This window comes from Heliangelus exortis, chromosome 4 (genome assembly GCF_036169615.1).
Source record: "Heliangelus exortis chromosome 4, bHelExo1.hap1, whole genome shotgun sequence".
NCBI classification, from domain to species: Eukaryota; Metazoa; Chordata; class Aves; order Apodiformes; family Trochilidae; genus Heliangelus; species Heliangelus exortis.
The window spans coordinates 14184240-14207205 of NC_092425.1; the positions used below are offsets into that span (position 1 = coordinate 14184240).

General features: G+C 35.3%; 1 protein-coding gene across 4 annotated transcripts in view; it reads right to left on the reverse strand.

The window, feature by feature from the left end:
- Positions 1-22966, reverse strand: part of FSTL5 (follistatin like 5) — a 253016-nt gene that overhangs the window by 173959 nt on the left and 56091 nt on the right. The window lies entirely within an intron of this gene.

Below are 22966 nucleotides of genomic sequence, written 5' to 3' on the forward strand. Positions count from 1 at the left end.
GGTGAGGCCACAGCTGGAATACTTCATCCAGATCTAGGCTCCCCAGCTCAAGAGAGACAGGGAACTACTGGAGAGAGCCCAGTGGAGGGCAACAAAAAAGATCGGGGGTTTGGAGCATCTCTCTTATGAGGATAGGCTGAGAGAGATGGGAATCTTTAGCCTGGAGAAGGGAAGGCTGAGGGGAGACCTTGTTAATGTCTACAAGTATCTAAAGGGTAGGAACAAGAAGATGGAGCCAGACTCTTCTAGTTCCCAGTAACAGGATGAGGGGCAATGGGTACAAGCCGAACCATAGGGACTTCCATTTAAACATAAGAAAAAACTTTATGAGGGTGACAAGGCACTTGTACAGATTTCCCAGGGAGGTTGTGGAGTCCCCTTCTCTGCAGATATTCAAAACCTGCCTGATTTGCAGTCGTGTGTAATGTGCTAAAGTCCTGTGTAAAGACAAGACCTATTCTTCATTAAAAACATTACAGAAAATTATGTCTGTTTAAATGCATATTGAAGTTTGTCACCTTAAGGTTACTGTATTGTTGCATGTAATAGAATGTTTTCTGCAGACAAATGTGCTAGAGAGAGCATGCAACCATTAAATTTGGCTTCAATATGGCAATTTTTTTTGTACTGTTTTGTAACACTTTCAGAGAACAAAACTGAGAGGCCTACATATGCACCTCTAATGCTGTCTATCTAATATAACTAAATTACAGTGATTTTTATACACATGCATGAAACAGTAGAGGACAGGCTCATGGTTGTTATAATTGTTCATGTACCAAACTCACTTGAAAGTGCCAAACTCTAGTCAACATTAAAAATCTCCCATAAGCTTATGAAAATATCACTCCTTGCACCACTATATAAAGGCAACAGACATTAATTGACAGAAATTATTGTAAATCCAGCTTCCTTCTACTATTGCTAACCTCGAATAAAGTCTTGCAATGTCTGAGAGTACTTTACAGCACAGGCCATGCACACACATTTCAGAATTACAGGACTTGTTTGAAGTAATAGGACTGTTGTAGTTTGAAACCAAAGTCCATAAATCATTATTATTTCTGCTTTCTGAATTGGAAGATAAAGATCTCAATCTGACAACTGCTCTGAAATACTGAGAGGTGTGTGGTGACTCAACAATACACTGTGTGTATATTGCATGGAAGTAGAAACCAATTTAAGACTTCACTTGGGACATAATTTTAGTACTATAATTGAATCTGATGCCTGAATGCAAAACAGCTACTTTCAAATGAGAAAGAATTATTTGCATGATTTATATTAATATGTATAATATTGGTATATGTCAGCATATACCAATCATTTACATCAAATAAACATGTAAGCTTTATGACATAATGAAAAACAGTATGACTTTGCTGTGAAGTGTTTTATAAATGCCTCCATTTTACACTATTAATTACTCCAAAACAATACATATATTTGCATATGTCACTGCATACACAACTCCCATTGAAGTCGACAGTAAAATTCCCATTGACCTCCACATAGGAAGGATTCTTTCTTCAGACATAGTCTTCCCCTTAAGTTCATCTATTTTTATGCCTTCATCATGTTTAACGAGAACTGTTCTCTGCTATTTCTAACTTAGGAACTTGCAGATCTGAAAATGTAATACAATCTAAATGTTGATGAAAAGGAGCAATTATGCAGTGTTTCAAATGTTTTATAGTATCTAAGAAGAAACAATTTAAATGTTGATTCTTCACCATTAGTTGATGGAATTGTTATCTGATCACTCATAGGAAAAAAAAATAAAACCCATGCAATTTCAAATGATGTGACTAGAAGTTCACAAACAACTCTGAGAAAAACTTGAAGTAACTGTGCATACTGTAGTATGTAGTTTGCTGTGTAAGTGTATATTGTAACAGACTATAGTTTTAACAACTGACCACTAAATTATCTTCATTCCAACTTAGATTAGCTAAGCTTCTGGAAACACCACGAGAAATCCTATTTCATGCATTTTTCTGAAGATACAGGGAGGGACCTCTGAAATATGGTCATCTGGGACAGGGTGGTGTGTATAGAGAGAAATCTCATTTTTGGTCATATTCATGAATTTGAATGCAACATAATTCTAATGCATGTCTTATTTCTTCTAAGAAATACTTAAATATCGGTATATAAATACAAATTTGTATTCACTGTTTCTTCATGTTTCTGTAACTTACACTTAACTAGAGAACACCTTGAATTTAAAGAGCCTTTTGTATCACGAACTATAATCTTAAGCTCATAAAACCAGCAGAAAATATAAGCCCAGACTGCCAAAAGTCACCTTTGAAACCCTAACTTTTAAGGAATCATCCTTAAAAAGAATAAAATCTCACATTCTTTTCAAAATAAGCATAAATTGGGTGATTTCTTGTCTTTCCACTTACAAGTCCTTTCTCACCTTTTCATATACAAATTGGGGTTTTTTTCCTTCAATTTGTTTAGAAGTGTAAGCTTTATCACCTGAAGAAAAAAATATCAATTATCTCTACAATACGTTCTTAAATTCTTTGTTTACATGTAGCAGTGGAGGCAGAAGACTGACACTGAAATATGGCAAGAAATTAGAGTGGAGAAAGATTACTTAAATAGTAGCATTTCTCCTGACTTGAGAATAACAAACTCAAGAATATAAAAACCAAGGCACAATAGTGAAGTGTTAAGAGCTCATTTCTCTTAAGAAAAACCCACTTGTTTGTCTAATTAAATTTGGTTAAAGAAAAAGGGCTAAGATTTGTCACATCACAGGTATGAAGAAAAAAAATCTTGTAGATTACTAAAAATCTTAAAATTATGGTCCTTCACCACAAAGAAAATGCAGTCATAGCTTGAATACAACAATTATGAATAAAACAGAGAAAGAGCACCTGGAATAAATCCTCTTCATAAGAGTGAGAGAGTATTCACAAAGGGATGACCAAGAGAAGAATTTTTCTGAGGAGGTGTTCAACTCATAGAATTATAGATTAACAAGTCTGAGGAACTCTGCTGCCTTATACTGCTAAAGCACAATCTTTCAATGTTAATGTAATGAAATGCAAGCTCAAAGAAGTTCAAAAGATGAGCAGCATACAGGCACAACGATGTGGGACATCATTCTAATTAAGTACAACAAAATGCCTGAATGTATTCAGTTACAAAAAAATTGTTAAAAATTAATGGATAAAATGGGCTGACCAGTTTTAAACCACAAAGCAGATAACAAATACGAAGCTCTGTCAAGCAGTTCCTACATGTGTACTCTTTTCCCTAACCCTGCTAGCCTTAGATGTCATTGCAAGTAGCAATTTGGAACTCCTCAAAGTTTCTCAGAGACGGAGGCAAAAAGGAACTTCATAGCCAGAGCAAGAGTGGTTCAAAGAGAGGGGTAGAAAGAAAAAAAGGGGGATGGGTGATAGAAAGCAACACACATGGTTAAGCACGCATTTGCTGTGCCATGGTTTTCTTTCAGCAATCAACCAAGTAAGCTGGAGTATTTCATACAACAGTTTACTTTGTCCTTGCCTGCTATCAGGTTTTGACTGGTTTTGACTGTAATGTCCTCTCCTTTATTCCTTCTTCTTGCCTTCTTCTTTATTCTTTGCCTAACTCACCTCCCAGATACACACACAAAATATTCTCTTCCCCCCCCCCCCCCCCCCGTTTTGAAGGGGGACTAGAAGTACTGTAAGGACTTGCACCTGTTTAGAATTTGATTTAAAACTTCTGGTATGCTCAATATTTTATCAGTGAGAATTGAGAAAAAGGCACAGATATTATAACTACATGTGACTTGTTTTTAACCTTAAAATTCAGGCCAAGTACACTTAGAAGAATCTATTGTGTATTCAATTAAAATTACTATCATATTCTCCTGTAAATTAGGAGCAAAATAAGGGAAAATGTCACACTTCAAAAGGAGCAAACATGTAAAGTTACAGGGATTAAAAAAGATAAACCCTGTAATACCAAGATGATTTGTAAGTATTGCATACTGAGCTATCAACATGAAATACTGAAAACTCCCAAATAAGTGTATGTGTTGGTCAGAAGCAAGTCAGCTTAATAGTTTTGTCCATGTGAATCCCTTTTCTCTTACCAGCACTCCAGCAAACTTAACAGAAATTAACTTCCTCAGAAGAAAAAAAAAATTAATATAGCCTCAGCTTGGATGAAATTGAAGACAGTGACCAAAACTGCACATAAGAAACCCGCAACCATAACTACCACTACATAAAAAAACAAAACAGCTCCTACTTACCTGGCAGAAACTCTCCTCCCCTTCTCGAGCCTTCACTTGCTCTTTACCCTTCCTCTTAGCTGACCCTTTGTGTTCTCCCCACTCCCCGGAAGGGGCCGCCCATTTCCCCACCTTGCACGGGAGGCCCAGCAGCTTGCCCAGCCCTCTCTTCCTACAATTGAGATGATTTTCTGGGGATTCCTGCTTCTTCTCTCATTCCTAGGGCTATTCAGCATCTGCTCAGCTGCTGTGGTATCAGACTATAACAAATGAGTGTGACAACCTCCCCCGTACAGCCTTTCCTCCAGAGCAGCACCCTGTTCAGATTTCTGCCTGAACCACAATTAATTTGGCCACTGAAGCTCTGCTGGGCAGTACTCTGGCCTGGTGACCAGGCAGCAGGGCCCCTTGTGGTCCTTATAGCCCAGGGCTTTGGGGGTTCCTCAGGCAAAGTTACTGTCCTGGCTAGAACTCTTCACATGCTTGTGAAAGTGTTGCTACATACTTCTGTGCTGCTAGGAAGAGATTTGGTACTAAACTAAGGCTTGTAAAAATACCATTTGTTGATCATCCTGCTTACATTTGACAAGTGGCCATTGAATTGGTAATGGTCTCTATCAGTGGCCTTGAGAAATTTATCTTGCCTTACACAAAAGAATGGAAATCACAGCTGAACAGATTTGGAATAACAGCACTGCTGGAACAACATGTACATATAGAATGATGGCCATCAAGTGGTTTCAAGCCAGCAATTCATTACTTTCAATTAAATCCTGTTGTACCTAGCATTTACCGTGTTTTTCTTTCTCATATATTATCTATGTCATTTGAAAAATATTTATTATTCATTTAACATCAATCCAGTGGCAAACAGTGTATGCTCTAAAACCAAACAAGAAATGATGTTTGCCTCATCACCGATACATGGACCTTTATTCAAATGGTTGATTGCTTTTTTATTACAGCTCAGCAGGCAATCCTCTGTTCTGCCAAATGTATTACCCACTGTCAGCGAGAGCAGGAAATGTGCATCACATCAACAGCAGTTTTGAAAAGGTCATAGTTTGAACAGTCTTTCAACCATTTTAATGCTTGTTTGAAACATAGCTTGCAGAAAATCACAAAGGGCTAGCTTAGTTCTCAGTCAGACAACCTCAGTGTTGCTCACTTGTTATTTAAAAAACAAGATGATTATTTTTAGCAACAATGATAAAAAAACCACAAAAGTCACAGTTGAATTACTGACTGGAATTTCCCTTTTGCTTAGTTAAAAATTAGAAAGGCTGTTATCTTAAGTATATTTTCTTTATTCCAGTTTGTGAGAAGGAGGAAGAACCTTCACTGCAGTTCAGGCTTCCTATAGAAAAGCCATCACCTTGAAAAAAACTAGTCACTGTAATCTTTGAAAATCAATTTGTCATGACTGAACTTAAGTTTGATGGAAGATAAAAGACAAAGTTAAACATCTTAAGCATGTGATTTTGGATCATAACTTCACATCTGAAGAAATACACAAAACACAGCTAAAGAAAAAGCATAACATCTGTTTTCTTTTGTTTAGTTGGTTCAGATGAAGTATTTAGAAAAAAGGCATGTCTGTGCTATGGTGTCAAATCTGTAAATCTACATTTTTCCTATGACTTGCTTTCAACACTAAGTTTTTGGAAATGTTTTCCTCAGGTAAAATATCCCCCTCACTATTCCATTGCTAATTAATTTACACCCAAAAAAACAAAAAAAAACCAAAACAAAAAAAACCCTGACAACCAAAATAACAACCATTTATATTTTAACCTTCTGCTATTTGAAACATTTAACTTCAGAGTCCTAGTGAACTATCTTCTTTGGATTGTGACGTTCAAAGGTTTTGGGTGCTTCCAATTACTCTAAGAAAATGAGGGAACTCAGTAAGACAATTTTGCAAAACAAAATAGAACATGGAAACCTCGTACTGAACTACAGTCTTTATCCTTTTCAGTACCAAAAACCAAAATATAATTTTGCGATATAAAATAATGCAGGGATGTGTGTGTTGCTTTGTTAGTTACCCACGAGAACCTTGTTTTGCATGGTTATGTTTCTGATCTTTCCTAACTCTCCTAATATTTTCCAGGAGAATCGAATTTTTCATTCAGTCAGGTGTAAATTCTGGGCCTTGAGTAGCCCCAGTAGTACTCCAGGTAGAAAAAAATTAATCATAGGAGACTTGGTGATAGCACTAGAAATTGTTTCTTGAGATTATGAAACCTTTTGAGCTACCTCAAGCATGGCAGTTGTTACAAAAAACCAAAACCAAATCTGAAACCAAAACCAAAGCAAAACAAAACTAGTGGCAAGGACTGGAACTTGAGGAAAGACTATCATTTTCTACATTCCCTCAAGAATAAGAGGAACACTGGAAAATAAAGTTTTGTAGAAAACCTCAGTGCTTATGCTGTTATGTTTGTTGAACCATTCTGAAAAATTCTCATTGTAAATTTATCTTTTCTGAGGACCAGTCAATGCAAAACCAAGGAGAAGCTAAATGTAATGGGCACAAGAAGAAATGTGAAGAAAATTGAAGGTCTATGAATCCTAAGGTGAAGTAGGAAACAGTAGAATACCCACAACTCAAAGACCATGATGAGTCAAGTGTCACATAAAAAGATCAGATGAATGGAAATTAAATGAAATCTAAAGTGAAATCTCCTCAAAAAACAACAGCATTGCAAGTATGCATAAAATAATGCAGAATTCACCTTATGCAACACCTCAGAAAATCAACTAAAATAGCATTAAGAATATTTATTTTAATTCAAATGCTGAGTGTCTTTCAAAAATAAACATCAACAAAACTATAAACACCTGAGGCAAAAACTGAAAGATGCATTTTATAAGTAAGCCAAATAACATGTATCACCACTCAAACTCTAAATCCTTTTATCTGTATATATATCCTACTATTGTTAGGAGGTCCTAGCTATTAACACAACCAAATGCATGGAATATTGGCATGTACTGCTCTGTACTTAATAAAAAAAATATATTATAATACATATTCTGGAAAAGGGAAAACAATAAGGAAAGTAAAATGTGAGGTGAAAATAGCCATTACTGACAGCTATTTGTACAGGATTTTGCAACACAATTCACATAGCTTGTGTGTAGACAGGGACACATGAAGAGCAAAGGACACTTGCACCCTTCATGTTTTAGGGAGTATTTCTTGTGGTGCAATAATGAAATCCAGTATTATGTGATGGTGGAAGTTGTGACAGAAAGTCATCCTTCTACTTTGATCTGCCTATCCCAGCCTTTCTGACTTCCACGCTTACAAATAATGCATGATCAGATGATTTTTGGAATATGGTTTGCTTGGTTGGTTTGTTTTTTGTTTTTTGGGGTTTTTTTTGCTATGCAAGATAATTTTTTGTTAACATCAAATATGGGAGAATTCTATGGAGGGGAGAAATAGATGGTATCACAACTCTACAAACTGAAAAGTGATCATCAAAGCAGGATGCCTATGGCTTTGTTTCAGGGAAGATTAGCCTCAGAATGAGCTTCTAATATCTGCTGAGAAGTCAGCTAACCTCTGTTCATGGAGAACTTCTATTCATGGAGAACAGAGGCAGATTCAAACTTAATTGAAATTACTATTTGTCTTTTTAAAACTATATTGTAAATCTTTGCATTAATATGGGGATGCTGCAAACTATGATTCGGTTTCTTTCTTTTTGAAGTAAAATATTTATGAGAGATCAAAAGTCAAACTACAAAGTAACATTCAGACCACACTGATGTCAACAGTTAAGACAGGTGAAGAAAATATTGATCTTTAAATAGCCTGCTGCCTTTTTTCCCAAGAACTTAGGCGACTGTAAAGATTCAGAACACAAAGAGCCCTTCAAGAAACTAGTGAGCAGAGTTCACATAAACAGTGATCCTTGTTACTGACAAAGGAGCCTAAATATGGGGGGAAAGTGCCATAGCTCACATTCCAGTTCAAGAAGAAAGGTCAGTCATTTGCCAGAATCCCTCCAGAAAAATCTCTATGTCAGGTACCTGCAAGGAGGATAATATCTAAACTCTTCTTTTGTAGACCAGGGTCTACTCCTCCTTTTATTAAGTCAAGGGTTTGGGGTTTTTTTTGGTCAGTACTTGCCATATTCTCAAAGATTTTTCTTTAAACCCTGAGGGAGGAAACACTGCATTTCACCAACTTTTATTAGGCAGCATATTCATCAGGCAAATCCAGTCACTAAATACTAGTATTTTTTAATTTGTCTTTGAGAGAGTAACATGTCAAAAGCTACTAATACTTACAGACTAAAATCAAAGTAAAATCACTGAAATTTTTCTGCCAGATATTGCTATGAGCCTAGGTCCTTTTGCAATGCTGCATCATACATGGTAGCTAGATCTGCCAATAATTCTGTGTGTAAGAGAATCATGGAAGGGTTAGAAGGGACCTTAGAGATGATCTAGTTGCAACTCCACTGCCATGGTAAGGGACACTTCCCAGGAGCCCAGGTTGCTCAAAGCCCCATCCAGCCTGGCCTTCAACACGTCTAGGGATGGGGCATCCACAGCTTCTCTGGGCAACCTGTTCCAGTGTCTCACCACCCTCACACTGAAGAATTTCTTCTTAATGTCTAACCTAAATCTACCTTCTTCCAGTTTAAAGCCATTACCTCTTGTCCAGTAAACTACATGCCCTTGCAAAAAGTCCTCTCCAGCTTACTTATGGGCCTCCTCAGGTACTGGAAGGCTTCAATAAGGTCTGCTCAGAGCCTTCTCCAACTCTGTCCAACCCTTTCCAACTGTCTTTGTAGGAGAGGTGTTCCAGCCCTCTGATTGTCTTAGTGGCCCTCCTCTGGACTCTAACCAACAGCTCCATGTCCTTCTGGCCTTGGGGCCCTAGAACTGGACAGGGTACTCCAGGTGGGGTCTCAGGAGAGTGGAGTAGAGGGCGAGAGCCACTTTCCTTCTACTGACCATGGATCTTTTGATGCAGCCCAGGATCCAGTTAACTTTCTGAACTTTGAGAGTATGTTGCCAGCTCATGTTGAACTTCTCCTTAAGCAGAAACCCACAAGAGGTAAACTTTAGAGTAATTGTTAATAAATGAGCAAATTTTGAACATGAATAAAGAATAGAAGAAACTGAAGACAACTAACTCAAAGTCTGAGAAAGAATTTAACATGTTGTTTAAGGCTTAAGTGCTTATTTAACAAATAAAAATTAAATATTTTATTAGAGAAAGCAGTCCTTTTAGCAAGATATGCCATTGTAGTACAGTTGTTCTCATGCCATGTTCATTATTATTCTGATCAATCTAGTCTATACTGTACATGGAGAGTGATTCTACAAAATTAAAATTGAACTTGTACCAAAGAAATATGATGCAGTTAGCAACATGATAGAATAACTAAAACTCAAATTTTAAATTTTATTTAAAAAATCAATTATTCCTTCTCACGGGCATTTTGATACGGAACACCAGAAAAATCACTATGTTCTTTTATGCTTTTGATAGGTATTCTATAAAATCAAAAGAAAATTAACTAAAATATGAAAGAATAAAGAGTCTTGGTGAACAAATACTGTAAGTATAGTTTTCTTCGAGAGAAGATTTTAACTTCATATTTTCAACTCTCTTCACATTTTTCCAGCATGTGATAAAATCACAAAACACAATTAAAGTAATCTCAGTTGTTTTATTCATTATACAAAATAATTCAGAGTCACAGAAGATTTTAATAAAATGCACTGGTAAACATTTTGATGGTAAGGGAACTAAGAGAATAGTAATCATATTGAATTGAGCTTACTGGAAAACACCATTTTTGCCATAATTGGGTAATGTTTTTCACTTACATAGATTTAAAGTAGAAAATATAAATTTGTTGAAATAAAATCTCCATGGGAAGATATTAACTTTAAAAAATTGACTAAGTAAAGTGTTTGAGACTGCAATAGACAGTAGTCTGATTTTTGCTGAGGGCACAGGGTACTAAAGCAACTCAGATTTAAAATACTTGAATGCAATAGGATTTACTGAGAGTAAAAAGCCCCTTGGGCCAGAACAAATTACAACAAACCCTTAGCAGTCTCAGTTCACTGCCACGTGGAACTTCGATTTATTTTGAAACAAAAGAGGACCAGCAACTTCAGTCAAAAATTTGCCCAAGCTTTAGTATACTTTCAATTTTCTCCACACTAAGAAAGTTTTCTCCGTATATCTCTAAAATAGTGCAGTCAGTTTCTGTACTGGAAAGCAATTCCTCTTATTTTTCACACCTTGCTTTCCATTAATATTACTCACATTAATGGTACTTAGTAGTATAAAGCTTCTTACAGAGGGTGCACCTAGGTTTAAACTTTACCTCTAGAAGAATCTGACAACAGATGACACAGTGCCAGAGTCTTATAATCTGTTCAAAGACCTCAGCTCTTCCATCCTCTTGCAGTGAAATGAGTATTCTTTCTACTGTCATTTCAGAAAAGGAAAATGATGGATACTGTTCATTCTGCACTAATACACATGCACATCTCTCTTCTCTTCTGTCATTTGCAATACTGTGAAACAGAATTTTCTCCTTACTCCTAAAGTACAGAACCTAGAACTTCTTTTCATTTTCTTCCAGTATCTACTATTCCATCTTTCAGTAATGATATCTTCTGAATGCCTCCTGCTCTTCCTTCTAAATTAAACATTTCAAAAAGTGCAAAAAAACCCTCAACCACTCCAAGATACTTTTCGTATCCATATTCAAGTGTAGTAATGGTAAGAATAATTAATCTTAGAAGTATAGTTCTCCCACAGAATACTATAGGACTGAAGCTGTTATTACACAGCTGTGCTCCCATAAACACCATATTAACACCCCATTAACACCACAGAATAATACAGATGTTTCATAACCATGTACTGCTATTACAATAGCACTGTATGTAAACTGATATTGGATGACTTCCTATAATCTTAATTTAAGACATCTGGGCTTTATTTAATACAAATCAGTCAGAAAGCAAATTTAAGCCATCTTAATACTAACTTCTCTAATCAATAGTTGCTTTCTTGGCCCTTACAGTAAAATTAGGCTGTTTACACCATTTTTTGTGTCAACAGCAAACTGCCCATGTATGTCATCCATTTCTCTGAAAAAGATGTGGAAGCCAGAGAGGGAAGGCAGGGATATTACACCCTGTTAGCGAAGGAATAATTTGAATCAGGTATTCATAGTCCACATGATACAGCCCTGAGATTCACAGAAAAACATGAGGTTAAAGTCCCACACATCTGCTTTTATAAAGAAAGATTAAGATTCAATGTTTCGGATGCTTTTCTGTTAAAATATAGAAAGAACTCAGCCCTTCCTTTGCAGAAAAAATGAAATTTATGATCCACTTTGCCTTCTCCATCTCTTTTATAAATTACATCTGTTCCTTATTGAGAAAGTTACAATCATTTGACAATATTAAGAGTAAAATATAAAGGATATACATTCCTCTGTGAGCCATCAGCCTAATGGAACTTGTTTTCTCACAGATCTTTTTTCTTCTACCTCTTTCCCTTTCCCCTAAATGTTCTCCTCTTTCACAGTAAACTCATGTCTCTTGTAATATGCTAATGGATAACAGGCAGAATACATGGTAACTACACCAGATACATAAATCAAGTGACAAGCCAGCATGTGCCTGGTGGCTGGCCTGCCATAACACATATGCAGTGTGTCCTGGGAACACGTCGTTTGCTCTCTGCGAGATATTAAGCAGTTCATTTAGTCAAGATGTTGAAGCTGCTGGCTAGGATAAAACTGGTAGGATGCATTTCTAAGACTCCAATTGATCAATGGGCTTAAACAGTTACTATAAGGGAAAAAAAAATTACCTCTAGTAAATAGTTTCACTACACTCATCAAAAGAAGTCATTATCTTAGTCCCTCAGTCCTCATTTGTCTTTTTAAATTCTTTGTTCTAGAAGCTAGAAAATTTGGGACTAGCAAGACTTTTGACATTGCTGCCTATAGCTGTACAGTACATCAGAGAACATTCTATACTTCGGGTACATAGTCACCAACACTACCATAGAATCATAGAATCAATCATAGAATCGGCTGGGTTGGAAGGGACCTCTGAGATCATCAGGTCCACCATAGAAGTGGAGGACTATTAGGTCTTTTTGTTCCTAATAATCATATATTCTTGCAGCATGGTACCTTGGAACTATTACTAAAATGGCTCAGTGGATATCAGAAATTAGAAGATTTCCTGTGTTAGGTCACACATTCTGATTAAAAATGCCTCAACTAATAATACTGAACTCACACTTCATGTTGAAGACCCATCTAAAGAAATTCCAGTATGTATTAAGTTCTCAGTTCTCAGTTCTCACGCTTTGAGGACTTTTACGTAAACCTACTTTTTTTTCTGCAGTAAGTAGATAGTGTGAAAATGTAATTTGTCTGGTTCTCTGGCTATATTTCATTTAAACATACGTACTTTTCAAGATAGAGTTTACTTGCATTTTCACCATGTTTCACTCAGGCCAAAAAGAAATCCAAAGACAAACCTTTTATGATGAAAACCCAGCATCAATAAGCAAAGAGTATGCCTTTCAAAGGAAAGTACAGATGTAGCAGGTATGGAAGGAAACTTACTGCTAGCATAGCAGATATATTATAAAATTCCTATTAACTACAAAATATGGCACAGAAAATTTATTCCCTAATTTGGTGGGTAATGTGACCAGTTTCCACAAAAAAAGTATTAGTATTTATATAAACACACTTGAAGTAGTGAAACTAAAGCTGTACTTATTCGCTAATATCCAAACCAATTTTAGCTTCAAGAAATAATATAAAATGAAATTTTGAAAGAAAAAGGAACCATTGTATTCAGAACGTCAACTTTAACAACTATTCTGTATAGCACCAAAAATTCTGATACCTGTAGGTATAATGTGTTTTAGAACCCATGTTGTCTAACAAGGGTTTCATTGAGCTGTATCAAAAGGCCCAGTGACTTTTTTTGCATTTCTGCCATTGTCTCTAAATGGTAGAGAGACAGTTAATTCAAAATGTGATGGTGTTCTGGTTTTACTTGCAAATTTTTTCTAATGTGTAGATATACACTCAAAGTGTACAGATAATGTTGACTAGAATGAAGCCAATGGGACCAAATTCTCTATTGTGCTACTATTTTCCATATTCAGTAATCCAATATATGCTACAATCATCTTTTGAAAATAATTGATTTTCAATTCCTAGAGCTGTTTCCCTGAAGCCAAAAGCACGTTGATAAATTGCTAAGAATGTAGTAATTTTCAACAACCACTGTGAAGGAACACAAACATTCAAAATAAAAGTGCCTTATTTCTAGTTTCTTGGCATTGCTTTTCCCAACTATTACTAGGGACATTCACATGAGAAACTGAACTCTGATATGCATGAGTTCCACTGACTTCCAGGAAGAATTCAAATTTGAACCTTAGATAGTCTGGGGAGATATAAAAATTGCATCTCTCCTCTCCTGATAGAGTGCCACATCCCAGAGCAATAGGAATAATAAAGCAGATTCCTGCTACTGGAAAGTCAGATGTTGTTTGTCATGTTAGTCAACCTCATATGAATACAATCATCTTCCTGCATATTGACATTAATCTAGTTTTCCTTCTGCAAATCCTCCTGTATTTACACACCTGATTCAGTGAGAACACAACACCTTAAGCTTGTAGTTTTAATTACCTAATTTTTTAATACCTACTGTCCATCCTTCTAAATTTGCCACAATTCTCTCAAGTGAAAATTAGTGATTCCCAACCAAATTTACAAATAATATCACCAAATAGATAATCTTCCTTCCACAGGCATCTTACACTGTAATATGAACACTTAACAACAGTACCACCATTTTCTACTGTAATTAGACACTTAAGCCATGTCCAACTGAGCCAAGTAAGACAGTTTTACAAAACTAGAGATGTCTTCTCCAAGACCAAAGTCAGAATTTTTTTTTTAACTGCTTTTCAGGATTTGTTTTATTTTTAAATTATAAATTTGTGTGATAACACCAACTTTGGGCTCTGTGTGGGTTCATTCACGATAGATGGATTTTTATGACAAATTTCTATCTTGTATGCTATTTTCATCCTTAACTTAACCATGTTTCCTCCACATAAGGAACTATTAAAATATAAAGTGTACCAGCCAGTAGACTTGCCCCAGATTAACAACAGGAAATCCCTAAACAGATTAGGGTCTCACAAATGTTTTAATGGCTTCCTCTGAGACAAGATTCTGGCCTCCTTTTGTGAAAGCAAACACAATCTCATACTGGGCCTACCTTTTCAGTTCTAAATTCTGCTACCAAACAGAAAAATGTCTGTTAAGAACAGAATAATACGGCTTGTGATCCACCTAGTGTGAAAATTGGCATATTTGACCAAAGGAATTACATGAATTGCAGTATTTCACATGTGGAAAACAAGCTCTGCCACCTAAAAACCAAAAAAAAAAATCACACTGTTTCATGGATTTATTTTAAGATTTTGTGATGACAGCCATTAAAACACCAAATTTCTGCAGCTGCTTCATGAACTCAACACTGTAATCTTTAGGATGACTTCTGATCAGACCTTGTAACAACAGTCACCTAAGATTGAATTCAAACAAAGTGTCTTCTAACCTATAGGGTCAAATTCTCTCTCAACTTAGAACTTTGCCCATGTTTCTGAGCTGCATTATGGCCTGATCTCAGTGGTAGAATCAGTAGGAGAGATTTGGATATTTCATATCCTAGAAGAGCATGCTAACTGCTGCATGGCAGAACGGGAACATAATCTTAATTTCAGAAAGTCAGTCCTGGCAAATGTTTAGAGGGTAAAAAAAAGAAAATTGACAGAGGTGGCAATTCATTCTGCCTAAACTACTGACTGAAGCCTGCCATGTAGGGTTCACCCCTGTCTTCCCTTCAACTGCTGCAGCTGCACCCCATGCTAGCAGACTTGGTGCCACTTCTTAGTCAACTAATTTCCTCTTCTAGATTCTGTGCAGGCATTAGCTCCATTAACAAACATAAGAGTTGTTTTGTAACAAAACTAATTTCACCCATTAAAAAAATGCATGTTTTGTGGCACTAGTTGGACTGGTTTTTTTGTTTAGCTTAGCTTTGCCATGTGACAGCAACACATGGTAACATCTATAGGCTCTAGTTTCTGTGTTTCATGCCAAACTGTATAACCTGGTCACTACAAACATACCTTTATCTAATTTTTATTAAAACCATAAAATCAACCTTTTCCAGCCAGTTCCATCTTGCATATGCACTCAAATCCATATTTTACTTACCTGTGGATGGCTTACAATTATCACAATCTTTCTTCTCACTGGTGTTTTGTCTGATCAGATACCTTTGGTCTCTCACTGCTGTTCCTAACCTGACTGCTATATTCTCACATTGTAAGTCAAAGGTATTTTAATATTTCAAGTCCACCCTACCTAAAAGGATTTGTGTTCAAATAAGTGATGTAGTGAAAAAACATTTATATTTTTCCAGGTACCAAAATAATAGTAATAATGTAATAACTACTTGCTCTCCTATTGCAATTTTTGGTAATTCCTGGGTCAGGCTTTATAATAAGAGAAATATAAATGTATCTGTTATACTCTGCCTCTATTATGTACCATAGTTTATATAGACAGACTCTTTCAGCTCATGGACAATATAGCTTTTAAGATCTAAGACCTTAGATCTTTTTCCCAAAGCCACTGAAAAATTACACCACATAAGGCAGCAAAATATTTCTAAAAAACATTATTTGCTCAGTGCTGTTAAAGAGAAGAGTACAAAAACAGATCATTACAGGTAAAAATTTAACTGGGCACTACTGATAATTTTTTTTTTCCAGAAAAACTCTAAATTTTCTTTGAAAATATCTGTGGAAAATATTTTCATAACATTTCATCAAATATGTGTATATACTGTATTGCAATAATGACCCTTTTTTCCTATATTCATATCTTAATTTTTGCTTTTGAAATGTTGCAGCATAGGAAGATACTTTCCTATTCTGCATATTGTTTACATACAGGATTTCAGAGATTTTATACAAAGAATAAAAACATCCCCATATGTAGATGCTTGAAATCCTCTCTGTCCTGAAGTTTTACTCTGAAAGCATACATAGAAATTTAAATTGTATCTTCCACTTTAACCCATTTGGCATCTCTAGGATGCACTACCTGAGGCCTCTCAGGAATGCATTCCTTTAATTCTGCCATCCTCTATTAAAAATGATATTCCTGTCTTCAGTGAAAACAGGTGTTTCCATGTCATTTAGTAGCTTTTGAATTTGTAGCAGAATATTAAAAGCATAAGGCAGTACACAGCTGGTTTTTCAGCAACCTCAATAGGTGTCTAAGTTTATTCAGCATATCAAAATAAGTTTTGCATATATTATCTTCAAATATTTCTCACTCCCCTAATGATGAAATGAAGTGACTACATGCAATATATAATGTATATGTTGAAAAAAATAAGCTCAGAAAACCAAATTACAGTAATTAAAACAAATTCCGTTCATTACTTCCTTGACCTCAACATCTTTTCATTTATAGTTAGTTGACAGAAATAAATTTTCCAGCTTTTTTGTATGGCATTCCAAAACAAATGGTTGCTTGGATTTGCAGGACTTTAATCAATTAATTTAGCAGAATTTTCACAGCACTGCTCAGAACTTTAAGTTATTAAAGAAGTAAGAAAGGAAGAAAAGGAAAACAGTGTTTACTTGTCTAGCATATAAACATAAGTTTTTTCATTTCTTGTAGTAAAAAAATCTTCACTGCACTAGAGCTGATTTTATATTAATTTTTCCTTGTATTTTAGTTTAGTTAAATTATTTTTATAGGAAACCCCCACCCCAAAAAAAAAAAATCTGTCAAAAAGATAGAAGAGTTACAAGCTTTAGCTCATAGGTTCAAGCAGAATTATTTTATGTTTAAGCTTTAATCCATTCGGTAATAAAATTACTTTACTAAAAAATTACTAAAAAAACCATGAAATTGAGTAACAGAAGTATATAATACACTTTGCCACACTGTCTATTTTATACCAAACCTGTTCAGTCTGATAACACACTGCGAAAGCTCAGTTAAAAATCCAGCATACCTTGAAATCCATAACTAAAGCACACACAGCAGACACGTTATCTTAAACAGAATTACTACAGAAGAGAAAATCTAACATTTTGCTTTCCCTTTAGATATTTCTCTGTGAATTTGAATGTTGAGCACATGGCTCTCTGTTGGTGATATGTGGAAAGTGGAATCACAGTAACACTAATTTGGTAGATGTTAATTATAATGGAAAAATTAGGCAATGTTATACCATCTATTAACCACAGCAAATACAGTTTTAGTACCAAGCAATTAGGTAATCTGTTCATATCTTTGAAGAAATCCCACTGACTATTCAAACTATAATTTACACTATAATCAATGTTACTCTATCAAGGGCCAAAATATATACTTCAATTTTTCAAATATCTGTTTGGTAACATCAGTATCTCCGGGTTTAGAAATGAATAAGTAACACAAACTCTGCTAAGCCTCCGAGACATACCACTGAAGGAAAGAAATAGATCAAATCCAAATATATTGCAGATATCTGTTATCTGAATAATGTAAAAACTATAAACAAGTAATCAATTTCTCAGATAATATAGAATGGAATAGTTTATTTTTTCATTATATGAATTTCATTATTTAGTAGAATAAAATGACTACTCCATTATTTATCATTTGCTGCTTATTTATTTAGTATAGGGCTAGCCAAATATTTCAGCACAATAGAGAAAAAGTCAATTTGATATTTTTTAATATGATATTCTTTCCAGTTTCAGAAAAACATGTCAAAATATAAAAGTTGAAAAAAAGACATACCTCATTCTCCTTCTCTCCAGAAAAACAAACCAAACCAAACCAGAAGGAAACAAAAACAATGAAAGTATGGAATATTTAACAGTGAGAAAATAATAAAGAAAAGGGATATACCAAAAGTAAGGCATTTCTCCGTGCCTTTAAAAACTGAGAAGAATTATACACATCTATAAATTTTCAGATTTTTCCAGTCTGGAACTGCCTTTCAGTGTCTGTTTTACACATGACATGAGCAAGTTTCAGAAATCTATACATAGGCATTGGCATTCAAATGAATGCAGTGCAAATTTCAAGCTCCTGAGCATCTGTTTGCATCAAAGCGCTGGGCAGAGTCACAGACTCAGTAGGCAGGGGTCTGCTTCTCAGTCAGTCATTTCACCACAGGCTTTGCATGGCTCTAGCCAATTCGTTTGATATAATATGTATTTCTGTTCCTGCTTCTGAAGGCCTTCTCTATCTCACAGAGCTCTTGGGGAAAAAAAGAACACCTAATAACTGAGGGCGTACAGATACTGCAAATAAAGGTCATTTTCAATAGCTGGCTGGATTATATATATGCTCCGTAACTTTGAAAAAAAACAGGTATTAACAGGACATGACTACAACTTCAAATTACGTGCATCTTCAAGGAGGTGCATCCTACAGACAGTTTTAAATTTAATGTAACCCCCGCATCTTCTGTTGTTGTATTTAGTGGCTGATAAAATGCTACTGTTGGATTTTTTTTTATTATTATTATTTTATTTTTATTTATAAAATAGCAACATATTTAGCTTCTAGGATCTGACTTCTCTGATAACTGATTAGTTCACTGACTTTTCATAAACCTGTCCCCTCTATTTGTTTGCTGAAAAACATTTTTCTCAAAGTAATATCACCATCTGAAGCTACAAAAATATTCAAAACAGAATAAAAAGATATGAACCCATTAGCTTTCTTTCTATCCATGACACTATTCAGACTGTCAGTGTAAAGCTTGCATGAGCTCACAAGTCATGAGTCAAACATCACACAAATATTAAGGCACTAAGAACTATATTGGTTCACCAGACTTTTCTCTTGTATTTTGAGTATGGTGCCAGAAGAAGTGCCCTGGTGTCCTCCTTGTATCTTAAAACACATCCCTGGATGATCTGGTGCAGTTTTACCTTCTACAGATGCTATCTTGGATGATGAAAAGCATGATCAATTGGCTGTTCAAAATGATGTTTAACAGACAGGTATTAATTTTGAAGGAAAATTTTAAGATGTGTTATTTTTCATCCTTTGATGAAAAGTGACAGGATTTTCTCAGCCCCCATTTTTGAGCTAATCACAGCCCACCTTTTTGTACCTCAATCAATGGAAATTTTTATGCAAAGTCACAACACCGGCAAGTGACTTCATGTCTTATAATAGTCTCTATGACTGGTATTTGGAAAGCATGACCAGTTTTGTGAATTGAATGAGTCTGAAAAGAGCTACAAACTTTTAAGTGATTGTTCTCTGTCCAACACCTTCTAAAGCATAAGGGAATAATCTGGTAAATGTATTGCTATTACACTTCTGTGGATCCCTAAAAAACTTTTAGAACAATGTGATCTAAGTCTCTGTCCAGACTCAAAATCCAGTACACCAGCAGAATTCCACTGAAGCCAGTCAGGTTCATGATAGCTGTATAGGATTCTGCCCATACAGAACATCTTTCTACTCTGACTTGCAAAACATGAGTGCACATCAGTTAAAAAATTCTCCTAGTTTTGATTGAAATTCATTGATTAGGTAATTTTTAGACCACTTAAAATCAGTAATCTCTTTTTGGAGGGTGATTCAGGAGTTCTTAGAAAAGTGATATACAAACATATGATATACTAAAATAAATTCTCTGTACACATTTAATATTCTATGAATGGAAGCATTTTTCAGTATTTCTTTTCAAGTTGCCCTTCCAGTGTCCTAGCTGAAATTAAAGAACATCAGATTCTAAGCCTTTTTAATTTAGAATAGCAAAGAATTAATCCTAATAATGAAATAACTCCATACACTGTTTTCTTTGAATCATTAGAGGATTTGCAGATAGTATCTTGTGAATGCAAACAAGATAATCACACAAGCACAGATACCAAATAGGCCTTTTTCCAAACACTGCTGGGCATGCATATTCAATAAAATGCAAATATTGACTTTTCTGATAACAACTAGATCAGATTGCTCAAGTGTCTCATGGCACACTATAATCCCAGTGTGGGAAACAGCACTGACCTTCATGCTCTTTATGGCTGCCATGTAGCTCGCTTGCATTTGTGATTCTCCCAATCTCTAAGCGTTTGCCACAGTTGGAAGAAACACGTGGAAAAGGGAAGCCTCAGTCAGTACAGAAAAGCTTGAAAGAAAGTAAGCAGGCTTCATTTCTCATAATATTTCTCTGAAGGGGTAAGGAAAGCAAGAAATGCCATTTGCAATTGACTGCTTATAAAGATAAGTGGGAAAATGAAGAGACACTTTTTTCTTAGTAAGCAAGGAAAGAGGATCATAACAGCAAATCTAAAACCTGCAGCCCCATCTATTTATGGCTCAGTCCTGAAATTTTGTTTGTGTGTATGTCTCTAAATGCATACACACATTTCTATAAATTTATTCATATATATATTTCTCTGAGGCCATGCTGACCCACCTAGAAAGACTGTTTAGTGAATACAAATGCATTCTCTTTACACTTTATGATGCTGTATGACTCCTACCAATTTTATTTCATTAATCATTCTCAGAACTCTATATACTCCTTTTATTTTGAGATGTGAATGACAATTATAAAGAGTAATAAGATTTTCCAGTTCTTCTTGGGAATAAAGGCCAGATTACTGCAAATTAGACCAGAGTGCAAGATACATGAATTATCCTATGAGCACAGAAATTATGGTACCACAATATTTTTAGTGGGTTTTTTTTTCCCATTTGCAGTGCATTTTTAGTGAGCAATTTATCTTTAAAGCTACAACATCACAACTTCTACATTTTATGAGGAAAAATCAGTGTCTGCTAATTAGAACCTCAGTAGCATTTATGATACAAATGGGATTTTTGCATGCCTTTCTGTTTGCTAAAATTCTTTATTCTTCCCTTCCTCCCAAGAACCTTAATCAGCTCTATGCCAGCTTTTATAAAGATAAGAAAAATGATTGCTTTAATATTCTCAAGATATATTTTTTTAAAACATTATAAAACTTTTTCTTAAATTCGTATTCAAGAAATGCCACAGCTGACCTTCATGGTGATTTAAGAGAACAAAAACACTGTGATTTGACTTATTATTGCTACTGTGCCAGCTTTTGCAACTGTATCTGTGTTTTTTCTGCATAATTTAAGAGTGATTTGAACTTTATTATTGAGATTTTTTGTGTTGAGACGCTGCTAGCAGAGTTAAGCCTATGTTAGACTAAGTCAAGACAAGAAGCCAAATGCTAGAAAAACAAAAATTTATAGCCAGTGCATCACAAGAGATTCTACATGCTAAAAGTCCAGCAAGCGTGAGAAGGAGAAAGCAGCCTATTATATCCCTCTGCTTTTGGATGCAATGACACTTCTTTATAGAATGGTATTTAGGTGTGCAATCTTTTTTGTCAGATCTCTTGCATGTTTAACCAGGGATTAGCCACGACTTTATTCCCCAGTGGACATACCTTTTAACCAGTTCTCACACAACAAAATTCTGATAGATGTATGGAAAAAAATTCTGTCCTAGCACATGTCTTTCCCAGGTTGGAAACCCTGATAAACAGTCTTTTGATCAATAAATGTTGCCTAAGCAGCTAAATATGTCCACTTGTAGCTATGCAGGGCCAAACAAAATGACAGTCTATTACTATCATTGCCATGATGCCATGTGTCTATTTGGTGTCTGAGCAAAAAAAAGTTTAGCAAGCCTTAATGTCAACTATTACAATTTTGTAAGGCAAGCTTTTTCTGACAATTAACCATGCACCGTATACATAAAAAAATCTAAAATAATCCATAGGAATTTATGTGTATTAGGTTTCATATAGCATCTTACAGACTAGAAAAATATTTGAACTAATATTAATTAATAAGATACAATTCTTTCTTGACAACTCATCAGCCACCCCCCCAAGGTGATGAAAGCATCAGTCAACTGACAAACAATAGTGAGTAATAACATGATCTAAATAGAGCTTTCACCTCAAGTGTTTGCATGCAGACTATGCCATAAAGTTCTCTCCATTCTGAAGTCTGAAACTGAAAATGATTGGTTCCATGGCTATGAGAAAATATAGAAATTACTCCAAATACTTGATCTCTAAGAAGCTTTGGAAGTATAGCAGCATATGCCACCCTTGGACAGTCAAGGGAGGTTGTGTTTTAAAGCCTTATACATGTAGATATCTGAACACACAGATTACTTTCTACCATATCAAATCATCAAAGTTCTGTCTGGCTTAAGTTCCAAAACTGGGACACAGGCGGGAAACAGAACACTGAAAAAGATAAATTTAGAGAAAGTGATCCAGGTCATGGCTACACAAATAAGAGGGTTTTTTTTTTCCACAGGAAACAGATGGCAACAAAACAGAACTTTTATTATATCCCAATCAAAGCATATTATCTTGTCCTGTAAACAGATCACCTTGGATTACTCTTGCACATAAGGGAAGCCTTGCTTCAATTTAGAGGAGAGGCTGCGGGTCCTTCTACCATCTCCTTTAAGCAATTTCCTGAGGAGGTTTATTTTTCAATAATGTATCACTTTTCATGAACTCAAATCTGTCTACTGGCAAAGCACAAAATCTAGTCCTTAGTTTCACAA